Source organism: Acomys minous, assembly GCF_964271855.1.
Source record: "Acomys minous genome assembly, chromosome: 8".
NCBI classification, from domain to species: Eukaryota; Metazoa; Chordata; class Mammalia; order Rodentia; family Muridae; genus Acomys; species Acomys minous.
In genome coordinates this window covers 121,310,684-121,330,519 of record NC_140489.1, presented here as the reverse complement: position 1 = coordinate 121,330,519, position 19,836 = coordinate 121,310,684, and the positions used below count along the sequence as shown (strand labels likewise).

General features: G+C 40.6%; 1 protein-coding gene across 2 annotated transcripts in view; it reads left to right on the top strand.

Annotated features, from left to right (window-relative positions):
• The window catches only part of FSHR (follicle stimulating hormone receptor), a 171,085-nt gene that overhangs the window by 21,309 nt on the left and 129,940 nt on the right, over nucleotides 1–19,836 (top strand). The window lies entirely within an intron of this gene.

Here is a 19,836-nt window from a genome sequence, read left to right as displayed (position 1 = left end):
AATTTATGAACCCAAACTAGAGGCAACACATCTCGACTGAACATTTCAATATGCATAGCCATTTTATGGAAGGCCAAGACACAGGGTTTGATGACGAGGCCATATTAATGCAGCTGACAAAAGTAAACATAAGATCAGGCATATGACAAACCAAGGCTTTTCAAGTTATTTCATGATAAAGATAGGAGAAGCAGGAAAATATTAGAATCCTGAAATTCTTTGAAAAAAGCACACATATAAATATAGTATAAGGCACGTCTATAACAAAGTGAGATGTGTGCTGGGTATAAAAAGAATTTACATATATGGCAGTGAAGAACTATACACCTGGTAAGATATCATTAAGCTAAAGAAAGAGTTATTACTCTGAAGGAAATATAACCTGTGAATTATGAGTTTCTTTCCCAGAAATATCGCTTGTCCAGACCAGGGGTATACATAGGAGAAGTTGAAATATTTCTGTTCCGTATTTTTAAAGATTATCCATCAGAAAAGAATGTGGCTTCCTTTTAATAGTTTTCAGAGACTTAATTAGAAAGAATAAGGTTAAGAGTCAGAAAAATGTAATAGTGTGATAATGTTTTTTAGATCTCTATGACTAAAGTTGCAGTAAGTTAGGCCCTGCCTAAGCTTGCAACTGAGAAGTACAAATGACTTGAGTCATCACATATCTTTCAATATAAAATTAATTTTTCATTCATCTGCTTCAGCTGCCTATAGGAACTGGCTGAGATTAAGCTGTACCTAGAAAAACTTCAAATATGAAGCTACAAGTTTGTGTAATAAAGAATACTTTCAGATAAACCTCTGAGTTTAATGCACTGATTTAATCAGCCATTTATACATAGTAGTAAATTGGTGTGGATTGAACATAGAAAACTTCCCTCAAGTAAACTTGACTTTATTATTTTGTTTGTCCACACCAAACACTTCTTTTTCTTAAACAAAGAACAAAATAATAAATTGAAGTATTATGAACAATGAATACCATATACTAGAGATATTGTTCAGCGGTTAAGAATACAAGCTATTCTTTCAGAGGACCAGAGTTTAGTTTCCATTACCCAGGCTTGAAACTCAAAACTGTCCATATTTCCACTTTCAGGGAATCCAATGCCTCTGACCTCCACAAGTGCCTCCTACATTCATGTGTGCACACAAACATAACACACAACGCATAATTAAAAGTAGTTTTTAAAACCCTTTTAATAGTTCAAAAATACTGACATTAAAAAAAATGAATATCAAGAAGATGGTATAAATACCCTGCCTTTATTTATTGTATTTCTCCAACTCTGCCTTCAAGGCAGGCCATCAAGGTCAGCTAAGACCTGCAGCCCAGCTCAGTTAATGTTTTCAGCACTCCGTTGAGTTGTCTCCCTTCCAATTGTCATTAGGGTATAAGTGACACTCCAGGGGAAATCAATTACTTTTTTGACTAAGTAGAAAAGACTGTCTATCTCCCTAGAATCATAATTGGTGTTTTGTTATTTTGCTGTGGTTTAAACCTTGCAGAATCCATGCTCTTGGTTTCATCAAAGGCGAATATCTTGTCTGCTGCAACCTCCAGGGAGAGCTTTCCAGTGTTCAGGAACTCCCCATCAAGGACAGAATAATTACAAACACTTAGTTATTACAAGTGAATTTTTGAGCATCTGGCTAAATATTGTCTTCTTCATGATTTAAAGAAAAAGCCCTTTAAGTCCTTAAGGGGATAGAATTTTTTTCTTTCCACTAAAAAAGATGTGCCATGACAGACTGTGTTCAGATTTGGAAGAGTCTCAGACAGGAAGATCCCCATACCTCCTATCTGTCTTAGAAATGCCAAGTGCTATACAAGAAGGAAATCACGGGGGATTATTCTGAATGAGTATAATTAACAACTCACAGTGAATTGATGAGCTATATTGAACTGGATGGCACTAAAGTGAATTTTAAGTGCGTGTTTACGAACTGACAGGTGCCCACAATGAACATAGAAGAAAAGGTGTAGTCGTCTGAATGATAAATGTTCCATATAGACTCAGAACACTTGGTCCTGAGTTGGTGACACTGTTTGGCGCGGGTTTGGGGAGGGAGGGTGTGGAACTTTTATGACTCAGAGCCATGCTGGAGGAAGCACATTGCTGGGTAGGTGGGGTAAGCTTTGGGAAGTGATAGTCTTGCTCAACTTCAGGGGTGTTCTCAACTTCCTGTGTAGAGGATGAGAGTTGCCTCCAGCCATGCCAACAGCCATGCCTCTCCTGCCGTTACTGACTTTCCCTCTGGACCCATGATCCAAAACATGGTCATGGTGTGTTTTCACAGTTATGAAAATGGAACCAGGACAGAAGGCCAGAGTGTTGTCTGTTCACTGTGCAATCGAGGCAGGCCAGAGGTTAGAAATCCAGGGTGTCAGGTGTCTTGAACCTTGAGGAAACTTATTTTAGGTGACTTGGGCAAGGGCGGCCAGGACAAACAGGAGCTAGCTGAGAGTGTGGACCTCGTACTACAAGCACCTTATTGTTCTCAATCATACTGAGGACACACTGCGTGTCAGACCCAACTCCAAGAACTTCACCATATCATCCTAGTGAACCACAGGACACGACTTTCTACTGCCCTGTTATCAACTGAAGAGACTGAGGCATGAAATACTTAATCACTAAAGAGAAGCATCTAGGATGTGAACAAGGTCATGAAGACTTTTCCCTTAAACTTTTAAAGATATCATGGGCAGTGGAAGAAGAGCCTATGGCTTGGTAACTTAAGAGTTTATAATTTATCAGAAAAAAATAATAAGGTTTGAAGGAAATGGAGAAATAAAAGAATTTTTCCACCTTGAGAACTTGAAATTATAAACTTTTCCATTTTCCTGAACTTACATTTTTAAAATATCCAGAACTCACATGTCTAAATTTTTTATAGTTTTGCCTCATTGGAGTCTGCTAGTTCACTATTGTCCGGAGCCTGAGAGCTTGTGTTGGGCTATTATTTCTGCAGATATCATAAAGTGAAAGCTTCTGGGAATAACACATAATCTTTTATTTATGTTTATTCATTAGTTTCAGAACAACTTCATAATAATCAAATGCTCAATTGTCTCACATTCTGAGACCTCATCAATGTTCGACACTAAAATATGTATTATATAATATGTGTCATATTTATTATGATGTATAATATAATTAATGTAATATATTATGTTTATATCATACTACACTGATAAGGATATATACATATATTTGCAAATATATGTGCATATATGTATCTATACACACACATATGTATATATATATATATATATATATGTATATATATATATACATCCCACCCCAACCATAACCAAGAATTAACCCATGTACTTCCTATTGCCAGAGCAAGATCTAAGGATAAACTGTCAATAAGCTGACAACGGTTCTGCTAGATCAGTCTTCCAACTACCAAGCTATGGAAAGCAAGAAGAAAGAAGCTGGGAGGGAAGGTGGGAAGGAAGCTCAAATCCACTGGTGTTTTTAGACTCACAAATGACAAAGCTGTAAAAGGTGTATGTAAGTGGTAAAGTGGGAAGGCCAGTGAACTAATGGGTGGCTGGTTCTGACATTTATGATTGAATGGCCACCTCAGTCAGAGGTCATTCCCAGCCTCAAATTCTCCTTCTGTTTTGCATGGAAGAAGGGACGTAAAGGATTCAGCTTTATCACTTTACAGAGGAACATCCTCAGGCCCAGAGACATACATGTTGTTCCTAGTTTGTATAATAACATACATTTGGTGCTGGCACCGCACCTAGGTTTTCTGATACCCATTCACAGACTCATTGCATCAAGATACTTGGCTTCATTGTCCAGGGTCTGGAGTCTGCTGCAGTCTCCATACAAAGCCAGCAAGTGCCCTTTGTCACAGGAAGCCTTTATCTAATATTTCTATTTCTTGATTTAACAGAAAAAGATGGTCCACTTCTGTGGAGCTGTCTGAGAAAGGGCAGGCAACAGAACCTGTATTTGGAAATGTGTTTGAATGAATGAGTGGATGAATTGGTACCAACTAGTTTTTTTATACTTCTTTCTTTAGGAAATTAAATTGCCTAACTCAAAGAATTTTTAAGTCATTAACTAACTTAAATTTACAAAATTATCAGTCTTCATGATTGAATTTTGATAAGTGAATTGAATTGTAGTTGGCCTACAAGCTTCTGAAAATTCCTGTCTTCCCCTCCCATCACCTGGTAAAAAAAAACACTGAGATTAGAGAGCTCAAATTACCATCCAGATTTTCCCATGATTACTGGAAATTCAAACTCAGGCCTTCATACTTGTACAGCAAGTGCTTTCATCCAGTGAGTCATCTCTCCAGCCTTATACTGAGTTTTTATATCTGAAATTGAAATGTGTAGGAACAAATAAGAGTGAGAAAAAGGAAAGACAAACAGAGTAATATTATAATTTTTAGAAATGTAGGACATTGTGAACCAGGCAGATAGACCTCAATGTATCAATGCATTCTTCATTTTATAGAGTAGAGCTGAGATTTGTAACCAAGATTAGCCAAAGCCAAGAATAGAACCCAAGAAAGAACCTTAGCCTATCATGGTAATGACTTCTTCATCTATATAACCTTTAAGTTAGCAGAGGATTGTGTGTTTGTTATAGCTGACAATAGAAAGCCATGGCAAGCCATGAGCCAGTGGTGGAAAGCTGTATTTCCAAAATGTTCTCCTGAAGATAGATGCCCAACAGAGATTTAAAGGGGAAACGCTGGCAAAATCGAGACAAAGAAGAGGCCTCTATTGCTGCCAAGTCATGAGACAAGCAAGACCTGACCATTATAAAATTAGGAATAGGGGAATTTGCTCTCTCCATGATATATTTTAAAGGAAGAAGCTATAAGGTTTCTGGATTGTGAATGTTGAGAGCAAGAAGTAAGTCAAGGAATAACAACTGTTGCAGTGGCAGAAACTAATGAGCTGCTTCACAAACTTACTGTCACTCCATGGTTCCATTCCTAAAGGTAACTAGAGCCGTCTCCAACCCAAGCTCCAGGACAATGACAGTTCTGTCAGCTGAATCAGTATGGGACCCCCTCACTCCCCTGTAAGCCAAGAACATGCACAGGTGGCTCTGCCAATCTGCTCCTACCTCTTTTTTTTTTTCCTGTCTTGGAGGTACAAAGGGAAATGCTCAGAGCATGCTTTAGGCAAAGCATATTTTATCTCAAAGCTAAGAAGCAAAAAAGTTCACCTCTCAAATCATCCAACAGGCTCTGATTCTTTGGTTATAAGCAATTTGCAGTGGCATGCATGTTGCCTGGCTGAGCAGACATTGAGAGGAAAAACACAACAGGGGATTTGTTTGAAGTGCTTTGGATGGCAATTTTCTTGAATAAATAAATAAATAATTGGGAAAAGATCGCATTCAAGAGAAAGGTGTTTATTTTAGCCCTCATGATGAAGGGGCATGGCAGACAGAAGTTGCTTCCTGGAGGGAATTTTTCTTGAGAAAAAAATCATTATTAAAAATGAAAGACTTGGAGACTTTGATGTGGTCGCAGACCTTCCTCTGTCAGCCTCCAAGATGCTAGAGTGAATGTTTTAAGTGTGCCCTTTTTTTACATGTGTGGTAGCATTGGAGATGACTTAAATACTCAGGCAGCTTGGTCAGGAAAAGAAAGATGTTCTTCTGAGAACATCTGGAAGATAGGGGATATCAAATAAATGATCAGCCCCTTTGATGCACCACATCCAACTCCAGAGAAGCATGTGACTGCTGGTTTATAGGATATAAAAACAGTCAAGATTTCTGTTCCTAAGAGTTCTTTTGAGTGAGGACTGACTTTCACACCATCTCTAGTGCCCCATATTTGACCATTTCCCATGGATGGGGAGGCCTGGTAGCACTCAGAGGAAGGATAGCAGGCTACCAAGAAGAGACTTGATGCCCTATGAGCATATACAGGGGGAGGAGGTTCCCCTCAGTCACAATCATAGGGGAGGGGAGTAAGGGGAAAATGGGAGGGAGGCAGGGAAGAATGGGAGGATACAAGCGATGGGATAACAATTGAGATGAATAAATTAATAAAATTTATTTTTAAAAAGTTCTTTTAACATAACAATAAGTAACATTTACAGAGCAATCTGGCATTACAACACTTGGCTTTATAACGTCTAAAGTAGAGGTCATTATTCTGCATAGACAAGGACACTGCAGGTCAGAAAAGCGAAATGATATATGTATATGTATGCTCTTCAAAAAAAAAAACGATACGGCACATTGACTCCAGAGGGTATTCTCGGAAATGAAAACCAGATTGTGAAAACCACTCAGTGGTGAATGATGCTTAGAAACTGCTCGGTAAATAGCAACATCTGATGCCCAAACACACAGGCCCTCCTGACCTCACAGGACCTTACACAAATATCACACCATCAGCAATGCCTTCCTGAAAGCGTGACTGTGAAATGTTCAGTGATGAGCTGTGTGGGCACTCACTGTCTCCTGGATCCTTAAAATGAATTAGGCCATAAGGAAAAGCCCAAATTTATCCCTGTGAGCCACAGTGAAGCTCACTGGCATGTTCTAAAGACTGGCTAACATATACTAGTGTGATGTTGGTTCAGAATTTAAAACATAGAAGTCAAGTGCCAATGGAAGCTCCCACATTGGGTCACTGCCCGTTGTAAGCTCTTTGGTCATTTGATCCTGACAGCAACATTACAATGTGGAGAATAACAGTATCCCAGCCTGCAGATGTGATGGCTGAGGTGCTGGTTATTCCATCTGCAGGGGTAAGTTCTAAGAATGGTGATGTATCTGGGCTCTTGATTCATTTTTATACTTGTGTCTGATTGTTTTATGTTGAAAAATACCTTGTAGGATCCTAACGGCTGCAAAGAGAATGGATCCCATAATGATAAATCTTACCTAGATGCCAGTCGCAATCCATTATGAATGTTTATATAATGTTTGCACAAGAATCTTATAGGATAATTCAATGTTCAAAGATTTGGTCAAACCAAACAAAACAATGTCCCATGAAAGCCTTCACTTACCAGGAAACTGAGACAGAGGGGAGGACATTCTAGTGGGACTCTAGATGAGAGAATCATAGGAGAATGGCAAAGTAGAAGGATCCAGAGGGTCCTAGAAACCTACAAGTAGAACATTATGATAGGCAGATTTGGGCCCAGGGGTCCCGCTCAAACTAAGGCACTAGCCAAGGACAATACAGGCGGTAAACCTTAAACCCCTACCCAGATCTAGCCAATGGACAGAACATTCTCCACAGTAGAGTGGAGAGTGGGATATGACTTTCTCACTTACTCTGGTGCCTCACCTTTGACCATGTCCCCTGGAGGGGGATCTCTGGTGGCACTCAGAGGAAGGACAGCAGGTTACCAAGAAGAGACTTGATACCCTATGAGCATATACAGGGGGAGGTAATCCCCCTCAGGAACAGTCATAGGGGAGGGGAATAAGGGGAAAATGGGAGGGAGGGAAAAATGGGAGGATACAAGGGATGGGATAACCATTGAGATGTAACAAGAATAAATTAATAAAGGAGAAAAAAAAGTAAAAAAAAAATGAAGGTTGAAAAAAATTAAAAATGGAACAAAATTTTGCAGGTTTGAAGTAAATTGCATCAACCAATGGGCTTGAAAGGAAAATTAAAGTGAAACTTCAAGTATAGACATTTCTAGAAAAGAGATGATTAGATCTGAAAAGCTACAAGCAGACAACAACAAAAATCTACCTGCTTCTGTTCTCAACATTTGGCCAAACCATGCATTATTTGTTAATACAACACTCCTACCTGCTCCTGCCTGGCACCCTAAGTTTTCTCATCCTGTACCAGCATAACATCAACAAATGATTCTGTGATCGTAGTAAATCAAAGACCCCGTGACTTTTTTTCTCCTCTCTCTCTTCCCAATCTCCAGCAAAGGCAGCCATCAGTTCATCCTTAGATAGTTACAGCAAAGTCCTGGAGTGGGTCACATACACTCGGACATGTTTCTATGCCATTGCCGCTGTCCAGGAAGCCACTTTACATGATGCTGGCTTAGTTTTGCAGGCTAAGCTGAGAATTGAAACCCCTTTCCTCCATGTGGGCCAATTGAGCAAGCTACACATTGAAGTTCTCTTGCTTTGGCTGTCACAGAAACCTGCCCTGCCCTCTCCCTGAAGCCTCACTCATGGCTTGAAAATGTTGTGCTCCTTGCCACTGGGGAAGGAAACTTCTCAGTGTGCTTTTGCTACAGGCTTCTCTGTGGAGCAGCTGAACCAGAGCCCAAGCCTTGGAGTAGATAGACACCATCCCAGCTCTTGAGTTTTCCTCCAGGTATTCCACTCATAAATCTTAGTCCCAGAAGAATTCTAGCTCACACCATGTGAAGCCTACCATCTGCCAAATTCACATTGTCAAAGAGAATTCTCAAAGCAGCCTGTGCCTGGCCACTCTTAAGTCTCAATGTGAAGCAAAGCCCTGTGCCTCACGCTTGTCTCTAGTGCACTGGGAAGGGTTGCCAAGGTTGTGATGCTGCTGCCCAGTTCCCTACAATGAGAAGGAAGTGATCCCTTGCCCTGGGCTTCCTGCCCCTTTTCTTATAAGTAGTGAACATCTTTGTGATGCAAAATCAGACCTATGAAGCCATGGTGTGGGCATGCAACCAGATGAAAAAGGTCCCAGGGAGCAATTCATTTTCAACAGTGATCAAACAAGATAAGCAGCACAGACACAGACAGGAACACAAGGGGGAAGAAACTTGAAAACCAGAAAGAGAGGCAAGAGTAAGGAAGTTAAAATAGTTCCTGATGACATCATCACTCCAACTCATCTGTCCACACTGATTGGCCCCTTGATATCACTAAGTTATTTTTTTCCCTTCAGTTTTATTGACCAAGGCATCAAACAAGACACCTCATTTATCTGAAATAAAACTCTTTGGGGGGACTGCTATGGGTCCTCAGCGTAAACAAAAGAGAATGCTAGATTTTATGAGTCAGGCTGAGTTCCAGAGAAGCACAAAGTAAAAGAACTATCTACTTATGTACTCTCATTTCCCTTTGTTACTATCTCACCACTAGGTTATTGCTGTACAGACGCAGAGCCATAGACAAATGAGAGGAGTGGAGGAATTATGTGATGTGCTCCATTCACTATCCCCTAATGCCAGTAACGACCCAAAAGATGAGGGGCAATGGGTGGGTTTGGTTTATACAGTGCTGTTACCCAAGAGAGTGAGCAGAAGACACATATGATTAGAGTTGGTTATTCTATAGCTGCCCAAGAGGTTAATTTAAGTGTACAACAGAGGTAGACACTTGCTTTGAATGTCTCGCTTTCATTTCTTTTCTTTCCTTTTTGTCTACTTAAGAGCCAGCAGCCCCCAAAGCCTGCCATAGCAATGGTTATCTTCACCAGCATTGTTAGAGAGCTCACACAGGGCCAAGGCCATGTTTGCACAGGCGAGCTAAGGATAGGAGAGGTTCTCCCTCCCCCACCCCCACCACTGACAAGTTCTGCTTTCCTCACACAAATGTTTCCATCTTATCACATATTTACACAGAAACAGAACAAGAATGGCAACTGCCCCCCCATCCTAGGATTGTTCTTTTAATTAAGCCAAGAAAACAGATATTGTACAGAATTTGGACTAAACCCATTAGTCTAAGAAGGATAGTGGCAAAATGAAAATAATGTAAGGCATTGTTGGGGCAGACAAAGTAGCTCAACAGTAAATATACTTGTAGACAGGCCTGAGAACCCACCTGTGATCCTCAGAGCCCACATGGTAGAAGGAGACAATTGACTCTCTCCATATGATATTCTGTAGATGCACACCTATATAAATGCACACCTCCCATACTGTAGTAGCGGTGTTAGGTTTACAGACATGTGCTATTGCACCCTAGCTTTACACAGGTTCTGAGATTTCCAACTAGGAAATTAATCCTGAAAGGCACTGAACTGAGATTCACTTCATCACACCATTTTCCCCCATTTTCCAGAGGGAAAACTGAGGATCAGACATCACAGAGCTCCTAGCCAGCAAAGGCAGAGGTCCTGGTCTGTCTAATGTTAAAGTTCACATCCTCCACTTGACCACAAGGCCTTTGAGTTCACTGTCTATCTGCCTCTCCACTTTCTCCCATCTTGGTGATTGTTCAGAATATCCTATCCCCTCCCACAAGAAACAAGACTCATATGTTTACAGCATGACCCATTCGAGTCTCCCCAATATGGCTTACTTTCTGATGAAGTCCTCACTCATCTCATTTTCAGCTTCCCCAAAATGATTTCACCATAAATACAACATGTCAAGACTCCACAGTCGAGTGGAGAGCAAGGACTAACTTGGACGCACGCACTCTGGTGTCCCATATTTGAACTCTTCCCAGTGGTGGGGAGGCCTGGTGGCACTCAGAGAAAGAATAAGCAGGCTACCAAGACAAGACTTGATAGCTTATGACCATTTAGTGGGGGCGGAGGTCCCCCTCAGTTACAGACCTAGGGCAGGGGAATAGGGTGAAAGAGAGAGGGAGAGAGGGACAGGAGGATAGAAGGGATGGGATAGCAATTGGGATGTAATCTGAATAGATTAATTAAATAAAAAAGACTCCTCTTCTTTGCAGAGTTAGCATGAGATAGCCCACCTCTTTCCACAAGTAGTCTTTGCTCCCTGCCCTGCTTTGTGTTATTCTAATAAAGTGCTCCTACAGGATCAAACACAGTTTCACATCCACTCAGCAGTATTCCCGCTTCATCAGACCGTTAGCTACAGCCATTCTAGGCTCGTCGGGCACCTCTTTGCCTAGGTCACTGTACGTAACTATAAATTGTAAACTTTGATCATCGCTCAAGGTTGAGAACGTTGAAAACAGCAACTGTGGCATCTGGGTGGGGTGGCCAGGAGGACAGGGTGAAGACTTTGAGGCTGAGAGGGGCACCAACACTCTACTTCTCCCAGCACAGCTAGACACGGAGGATGATGTAGGTGAAGCCATCCTTGGGAAATACAGAATTGAGAACACCCTCTTCGAGGAGATCTCAGAACATATTGAGGAAGTATTTCTTCCAGATGATGTCTTTATTCTTGTCAACCCATCCCTGGAATAGATCTGACTTCTGAGATAGGAGGTGATGAAGTCTCTGCTAGATGGTTGTTGAAGGATTCAGTGGATCTCTATCCCTCTGTGAGTGGACTCTCCAAATTCTTTCGTATGTTCTTTGTTAAACAGTTCTCTTAACGATAGTTCTACAAAGCCATGGCTATCATAGAATTCGCTGTATGTATGAAGCATAAACAAGGTGGATCCAGTTATGGCAATTTCTCTTCCCTCTGGGTCTCCTGCTCATGTTCCTCTGTTTGGTACTTATAAAGGGCCACACAGTGCTCAAGCTGTTCTATCTTCCCTTTTCACAAGACAAGTTTTCTCTGAAGTGGGGCTGAGAAGGTTGCCTTCCACAAGACTCTAGGACTGGACTTACAAGAAGCCTCTGACATTTTATGTTAAAGTGATATTAGGAGAATCTTCTGCTGGTTTAGAATGGATGTGAGCATCCACAGGGCTCTGCAGGATACAGAGTCACTCTTTCCCAGTCACCACATTAGGAGTTTCAGAAGCATCCATCTCAGTGATGGGAAACTCACTTGGCAGAGGTTCTGTAAGTGCAGGTGGTTGTAAAGTGGTGATATAAAGATGCTGGAGTTGCAAAGGTGTTTGTGTGTATGGTGGACTCTGTGCTATCTTCTATGAGCACAGAAGAGAGAAAAAAAAAGGATTGCTAGAGAGCAAGTCTGCAGTGAGGCAGGCACCAGACCATAGCTCTCTTGTGTGTCACGACGCCAGCATGTGACTCAAGAACTAGAAAAAGGTCATGGCTGACTCATGCCTCCTTGAGTTTAATTATTTTAAACTGGAGACAAGGTCAGGAACATGATGATCATAGGAGAGGAAGGGTATGGATGCATTTGAGGCTGTTTGTGTCTGTTCAACAGAGGGCAGAGCTTACTGCCACACACCTGTCATCTACAGTTACCCACCTGCCAAGGCTTCCCTCAAAATGTTCAAAGCCATTTTTCTCTAAGTTCCACCCAGAAACCACCTTCTCTAAAATGTCACTGACAATGTAGGAAACCCAAATCTGTGTTTCTGGTGAGACTATTCAATGCCATTAAAGTAGTTTCTTTGCAGGAAAAGAAATAAAGAAATAATGTTCAGTGGTTTAATGTGCAGAGGGAAAATGCATCAAGACAATAAGGAAAATGAAATAAGCTAGAAAAGTTTTTTATTTAAATCTGGCCTCCTAATCTGCTGAGTTAACCTCCCTGCCCCCTTGTCTGTATGTTTCCCATACAGTTTGCGGGGTCATCTGTTTGTATAACTAGTCATCCACTTAAATTCCAGAAGAGATAAGACTTCAATCGAGTTCCAGAATGCAGCTTTTCTTGGGTACATCCTTTAACACTCACTGGCTACAAGGCTGCCTGGGAGCCTCATGAGAACATCTACACAGAGATTCCCATCCTATACTGAGCCGTTGGGATAGACAGTGCATTGAAATGGCTTAGCCTTGTCTGGTAGAACTGACTCTGAGAACACGGACCCTTAGGGTATCAGATGTGTTGGAGCTTGTTCAAGGTCAATGGGAGCTGATGCTTGCAGTGCAAGCCCTAAAGGCATGCTTCCCAACATCTCTACCTATTCACAATTCCTAGAGCTTTCCCTCAACTCTGCCCTTGCTTAGTCCTACTATTATCTGATCATCCAACTGCCTCCCCGTCTTCCTCCTCTTCATACTCCCAAAGGACTTTTCATTTCCACCCAAATGTTTTCAGCTAACAGGGTATTGGGCACATGGTCCAGGAATAAAGGTTCTCAGAACTGGATCCCAAGTAGCCCATTTTGCACTAATGTTCCACCCAAATAATTATGCAATATCATTTCATCAGCACATCTGGTGCAGCTTATAAACATAAATAAATCATCATCATCTGCAACAATGGAAGCTTGTGGGACAGCAAAGGATGACTAGCCCTCTACTCCATTAAGAATGAGAATTTTCTATCCTCAGAGTCAAAATGAAAGAACAATAGATGTTTGGTTTTACTGCTGACAGGGATTGTCTTATCTAATATTCTCTTTAATTTGGTCTATTGTTTCCGCATAAAGATTCCAAAGTCAGGCACTTTGCTGCCTGGCCAGTCTGTCTTTATAACATTATCGTTTTGTTCTGAAAACCTTAAGTATTTACAAGTATGCGGAAATTAACCCATTGTATCTAAGACCAACAAGGTGGATAAAATGGCTACTCTTGTTTCACCTGTGACCTCCACCTCCCACTATACTGCAATAGTATAGAGAAAGTTCGAAACATCACTAGTTCATCCATAAGTATTTTCTGTATCTTCTGATAGGACAAAATGATATTTCTGCTACCCAGCTTCACTTTCTTATTAAACACATTCGTATTCTTTCGAAGCTCCTCAGGCATACCTTATTGTAATTTTGTGAATGGAAACGAGATGATTAGAATAGATTTTTTTTTCTCTTTGCTGAACTTCAGGACACCGATAAAAGAAAGCTGACACACAGAGGCAAATCATCTATCTCACTTTATATGAGAAGTGCTATCATGATGTGAGAGGAATGTGCAAGCAAGTCTAAGTGTCAAGCTATCTCGGAAGATCAGTAGATCGCCTTCTTTTCTTAGTGTCCTTTTCCCTATGTTGTGAGAAAATCTTGCTGAGAATCCCACAGGACGATGCATGTGGAATTGCTGTAAATACAGTAGACTGTTCAATTGTAAGAAACAGTTACAGAGGGGAAGGCACTGCAGAAGCTGCACTCAGCAGGAGTGTGCAAAGACGATGGGGACTTTCCCTGCCAGCTCTGTGCTGGGGTTCCTGGAGCCTTCTGTGAAAGCTCATAATAGAGGCATGCTGAGGAGCCCTGGAGGCCCCAGCTGCAGAGCAGTGTCAGGAGAGGGTCCCTCAATACGATCTCAATCAATAAACCCACCATACCAGGCAGCACAGGCTTCCTCCTTTACTATTCATTTACAAGAACCACGAGAAAAACTGTATATTTTTTTCTCCTTTCTGAGATATGAGCAGAGGAACAAACCACTGCTCTTTCCCCTTAGAGGGAAGAAAAGTAAATGCCTAATAATAATACTTTTCTCAGCTGGCCAGATAAATGAAGGGACCAGATGAACTGAGCATAAATGATTAATCTTTGGGGGAAAAAAAACTATTATCCATTTGAATTCAAGGGCTAAATGCATTTTAAATGCAAAAAAAAGCTGGTAAGAAGAATGGACAGTGGAATTTCAACACAAAAATTTCCCTCACAGGGGTGGCTAAAAAAAAGAACAAGAGACAGAGTGGGCACTGGGAAGGATTAAAATGATAGTTGGTTATACAATGGCCCTTTGTCTGTCAGAAGAACATGCTGAGACAACAATTTTTCCCCAAATTCAAAACATGAATTGTCACATTTTAACAGTTCTTTGGGGGACAAGATGATGACAACTGAACTCATCAGGATAAATACAATCCTCAGGAAGTGTTCCTGCCTCTGGGCAACATGACCATCACATATGTGGAGCAATATTGCATGTATTATTATTATTTAAAAATATCACTGTGAGGCCAGGTTTTGGAGTACACGAGTTTAATCTCAGCACTTGGAACACAGAGGCAAAGCAGATCTCTGAGTTTGAGGCCAACTTGCTCTTCACAGAGAGTCCCAGGCTAATGGGGACTACATAATAATAACTTGTCTTAAAAATCATCATCATATTCACCGTCATCATAATCATATGCCACAATGTACTCACAAGGGAAGCATAGCGAGCCCCCCTCCAATCACAGTGGCTTAACACAACAAAAACGTTTATATTCTTTTATTAGTGAAGTCTCCATCCTATCACAATTCTGACAAGAATTCTTTTACAACCAAGTTACTTGGTTAGAGGACAATATCATTTTAGATCAAGATAAAGAAGTTAAGCTATTAGAGTTGAGACAGGATAGATATTGAATCTCATTTGGAAATTTAGACCCAACAAGACAGGAAAGACACTTACTTCAAATGAGTCTAATGCAGATCCATGAATGTAATATGTATTGAACTCATTATTCTCATTATTGTCACATGGTTCTCCCAGCTGTATATAGTTTCTTTTATACATGTGTAATAACATAAAAGTATTAAAAATTAGTTAATTAATAATAATAATATAATAATAGTAGTAGTAGTAGTAGTAATTCTGAACAGCTTATCAATGATGAAAGGATGTAAGGGGTTTGGGAACACTGTCCTTGGCTGAGTAGTTACTGGGCAGCAATAATCCTAAGCCCTGGAAGTGTGGCCGAGAGCACATCTTACAGATGTGACAAACACTGAGTGTTTTTTCATCTGTGGTTAAGACTGTTATAACCATGTGTCATATGTTGTAAGATACAGGCTAAAGCATCATGAATACTTTCTCAATGCAAAGGCTTCTACTAGTTGTTCTAAGAGAGCGGTAAAACCCTTGAGCCTCCAAAGCTGAAAGCCTAGTGAGCGTGACAACTATGCAATCAACCAACAACTGGCACGATGCTGAACTGCTGCCAATCCCACTGTGCTTCAATTGTGTGAGCCAATTTTCTTCTGTGGGATACAGGTGAGTGTTGTACCTCTATTTAGAAACAAGCCATTTACAATGCAGGTGCTCTGAAAAGAAAGCTGTATCGAGGAGTTTATTGTACAGAACATCTCATTAAATGATTAAGGAAATCAGCATCAGGGCTAGAGTGTGTGTTCAAATCTTGTGCCTGGCATTACCTGGAACTGATCTGCTGTGGGCCTGTTTTCTTGTCTATAAACAAAGGAAGGACATTGTTCTGTCTTATCTGGTAATTGAACTGACTATGTAAGCTAAAAAGATACAGTTCTTAGAAACATGCTTGGCATAAAGAGTAATGTTAATGTTAGCTGTTATGACTGCGGAAAGATGCATTAATACAACACGAGGATTCTTTCATGGCTTCATTTACAAAATGCCAATCTGGCTCCACATACTCTCTCCTTGATCACCTCTCATTGGCTCCAGTCTACCTCTGAATGCTTCCTTGGGATCTGCAGGTAGTATAGTCAAAAATTTCATCCTACATGGCTGTTGTTTTTTTTTTCACTCTTTTATAATTTTTTTATTAATTTATTCATATTACATCTCAGTTGTTAGCCCATCCCTTGTATCCTCCCATTCCTCCCTTCCTCCCACTTCCCCGCTACTCCCCTCACCTATGTCTGTGTCTGAGGGGGACCTCCTCCTCCTGTATATGCTCATAGGGTATCTGACAGTTCTTAATTTTTCTGGAGATTTAAAAAATTTATGTTTTCTGAAGTATATATATTTCCTTTTCTTAATTTATAATTTCATTTCTGCCACCCTTATGTAGCAGCTGATCTCCTTCTTTCTCTTGTGGTGATTGGGGGGGGGAATGCACTCATGTCTGAGCAATTGGGAGCCTCAGGTATGATCAACAGTGCAGGACAGATTCAGGAGTTTCCTGTGGCAAGCAATCATCTTAAGTTGGCCAATTCTCTGCCTGGTTCAGGTGGATAAAAGTGGATTCACCGTATCCTACCTCAGCCATTCTCCCAAACCCAAGGGATACCACTAGTCATCAATGTGTGCAGCAGCCTTGTGGGGTTCTCACGTACCAGCTTCTGTCCAATCCAATCTCTAAACCATAGTCTGAAAGATCTTATGGAAACACAAAAACCTGGTTGTGGCACCAGCATCCCTCACATACTTTCCCATTCAGGATAGTTTCATTAGAATTCTATATTAGTGAAGATCTCACTACTCTCTTTTTATAGAATATATAACTCAGTTCTGCTTACATCACTGAACAATCCCTTGCTTAGCTTTTCCATGAGAGGCACTTGGCAGAAGAACTGTAAGTGTAGGCAGTTAACACTAAGTCTACAGCCCGCCTACCTTAGAATCAGATTTCAATGTAATAAAAGGCTACGTTATGCTTGAGTGTTCAAAGTAAAGCATAGGAAGGAGAGAGAAGAAGAAAAAACATGAGACTCAGAGATCAGGAGTGTGTGTGTGTGTGTGTGTGTGTGTGTGTGTGTGTGTGTGTGTGTGTGCGTGTGTGTATGTGTGCATGTGTGTATGTGTGTGTGTGTGTGCATGTGTGTGTGTGTGCATGTGTGTGTGTGGGGGGGGGTGCGTGCGTGTGTACTTATATTATCCAGGACTCTTCAGAAAAGTAGAATCAAGAGGATGGATAGATAGATGAAAGACAGATAAATGATAGATAGATGACAGATGATAGGTAATTGATAGATGGGTGACAGATAGAGATAGAAAAGATAGATGAATAGATAAATATAGATTAATAATGGTGATGGTGATGAAGATAGGTAGATGACCAACAAATGATAGATAGATAAATAGATAGATAGATAGATAGATAGATAGATAGATAGAGATAGATATGACAGATATATTATGTGTGTGTGTGTGTGTGTGTGTGTGTGTGTGTGTGTGTGTGTGTAATAGAACAAATATGTGTGGAGAAAGAGATCAAGTTCTATTATGAGAAACTGATTCATATGATCACAGAGACTTAGAAGTTCCATAACCTGCCATCTCTAAGCAGAAAATATAGAAGAAAATTCACAGTGTAGTAATTTCTGGATGAACCAATGGATTAAGAATAGTCCAAGGAAAAAAAATAAAATAAATAAAATAAATTTTAAAAAAAGAATAGTCCAAGGTTAAAATGAGTGTCTCACTTCAAATAGGTCAACAAGAAAACAAAGGAAATGACTTCATCCTCCTCTAACTCTTGGCTCTGTTTGATAGATTGGATGGTGTCCACCACATTAGAAGAGGAAAATGCACATTCCTGATTCCACTGAATCAGATGCTAATCTTATTGTCAAACACCTTCACAAGGCACACTCTGAAATAATGTTTCCTGATATAATCAAATTGACACATTAACTAGCCATTACAGTATTGATGTACCAGGTAAAGAATACACTTTCAAAACACATCTCAGTGCACATCTAAGAGCTGTAGTGGCACAGAAAAATGAGCTCCAGCATCAGAGTCAGAAATAACCCACCCACAACTAATCTTTGCTGCTCATAAACAGTATAAACTTAGAGAAGTCACGTGGTCCCTCTCAACCTCATTTCCTTCATCTATAAAATTTCAGGCTAGTTGTTCTTTCTTTGTGTGGTTATTTTAGAAATAATTAGAAAATATGCCTCTAAAGCTTCCCAGTCGATCTTGACACACATCAGATTCTTAATAAAAGGTAGTCATTATTAATAATTTTGTGATTAGCCATTGTCAATCTTTTCATCTCATAATCAGATAGCTTCTTTTTTTACCATTATACATAGATCAATTATTCCCCAGCAAGTGTTTCCTAAACACCTATAATTTTCAAAGCATAAGATGAGTGAAATGCAGAGCCTGTCTCTTGGGGCTAATTATAATGGAGTAAAACAGTCAGGTCAGCAAATAACTGTAGGGATGAGATAAGCACTATAGATGTGTAAGTGCAAGACAGCAAGCAGGCTTGTTCCAGGAGAAGAAAGTCTCTTTAGAGCCTAAGGAAGCAATAGGCCACTGCTCAGAGGAGATACAAATGAAGATGAATTATTTCAGAACATAGGAAACTCCCATGAGGACCTGGAAGGAAGGTTATTTCAAATAGAGAGGACAGCATGAGAAAAAAGCAGAGATAAGGATACATGGTACATTCCAGAAACAGCAGCAGCTTGAGAGGAAACCAGAAAGCTCAAAGGGGCCAACCCATAGACAATCCCTACAGGTTGTGTTGGCAGCTGCCATCTTGGAGAATGAACTCTATTGTACATGCAATTTGCACTCATTCTCTTGCAGGGAGATGTGAGATTTGCATTTCTAGAGTTTCTTTAGCTATTGTACAGTATGAACAAGAGTGCCATTTTTTACCATCCTGGCACATGCAAATGAGGATAGTAAAGGATGGCTTCATGCTGTCAGCATCAGTCCTGTTTAGGGAGAACAGCTGTTCCCCTTTGCCCAGCTTCACAAAGGTACACAGAAGCCAGAAGCAATGTGGGGCATTATTTGAAATGGGAAGCTCTGCACTGAAAAGTCTAAGATTCATTAGGTAACGAATGTTCAGTGACTGGGCTACACTGGGGTGCTTTTCTAGAGCAAAACTAAGGAGCAAAGCCTAGGAAGCCACTGTTGTTGTAAACATTCAACATATCCAAAATATTTCTCCTGAGCCTTAGGCATGGTAGAGCTTAATAAGATGCTCCTACAATGGCATGAAACAACCTTAAAGGCAGGATGGTATGAAACATGGGGTTTTCCCTTGGTTAACTGATTTCAGTGTTACCTCTAAATTCTGAGTGGCAAGTTGGTCCTCACCCAAACAGTAAAGCTAATTCAGTTGAGCCTAGGAATTCTGTTTTGGGCCAACTACAGCATCCTGCCCCCTTGTCAAGTGTGTCTATGGCTTACAATGCATCTCAATACAATTCCTTACACCTAGGTATAACTGTCATAGCACATCTTCTCTGTGGATTTTCTGCCCTTAAGATGCTACCTCATCACTAACGTGATTAACTGGCTCCTGTTAGAGGCTTTCCAGCCCAGAGAGATCAGGAAGGAGAGGTACACAACATGCCATCTCCCAAGGGTCACTCCATTGGTCATCCCTCTGCGTGCTCAGAATGCAGAGTGCACAGCACATGCTAATTATAGAGTAGCAGCTTATAACACAGAATTTTGGACCTTAAAGATCATAGAGTTTGATTTCCAACTAGGCCAGGCTTCCTA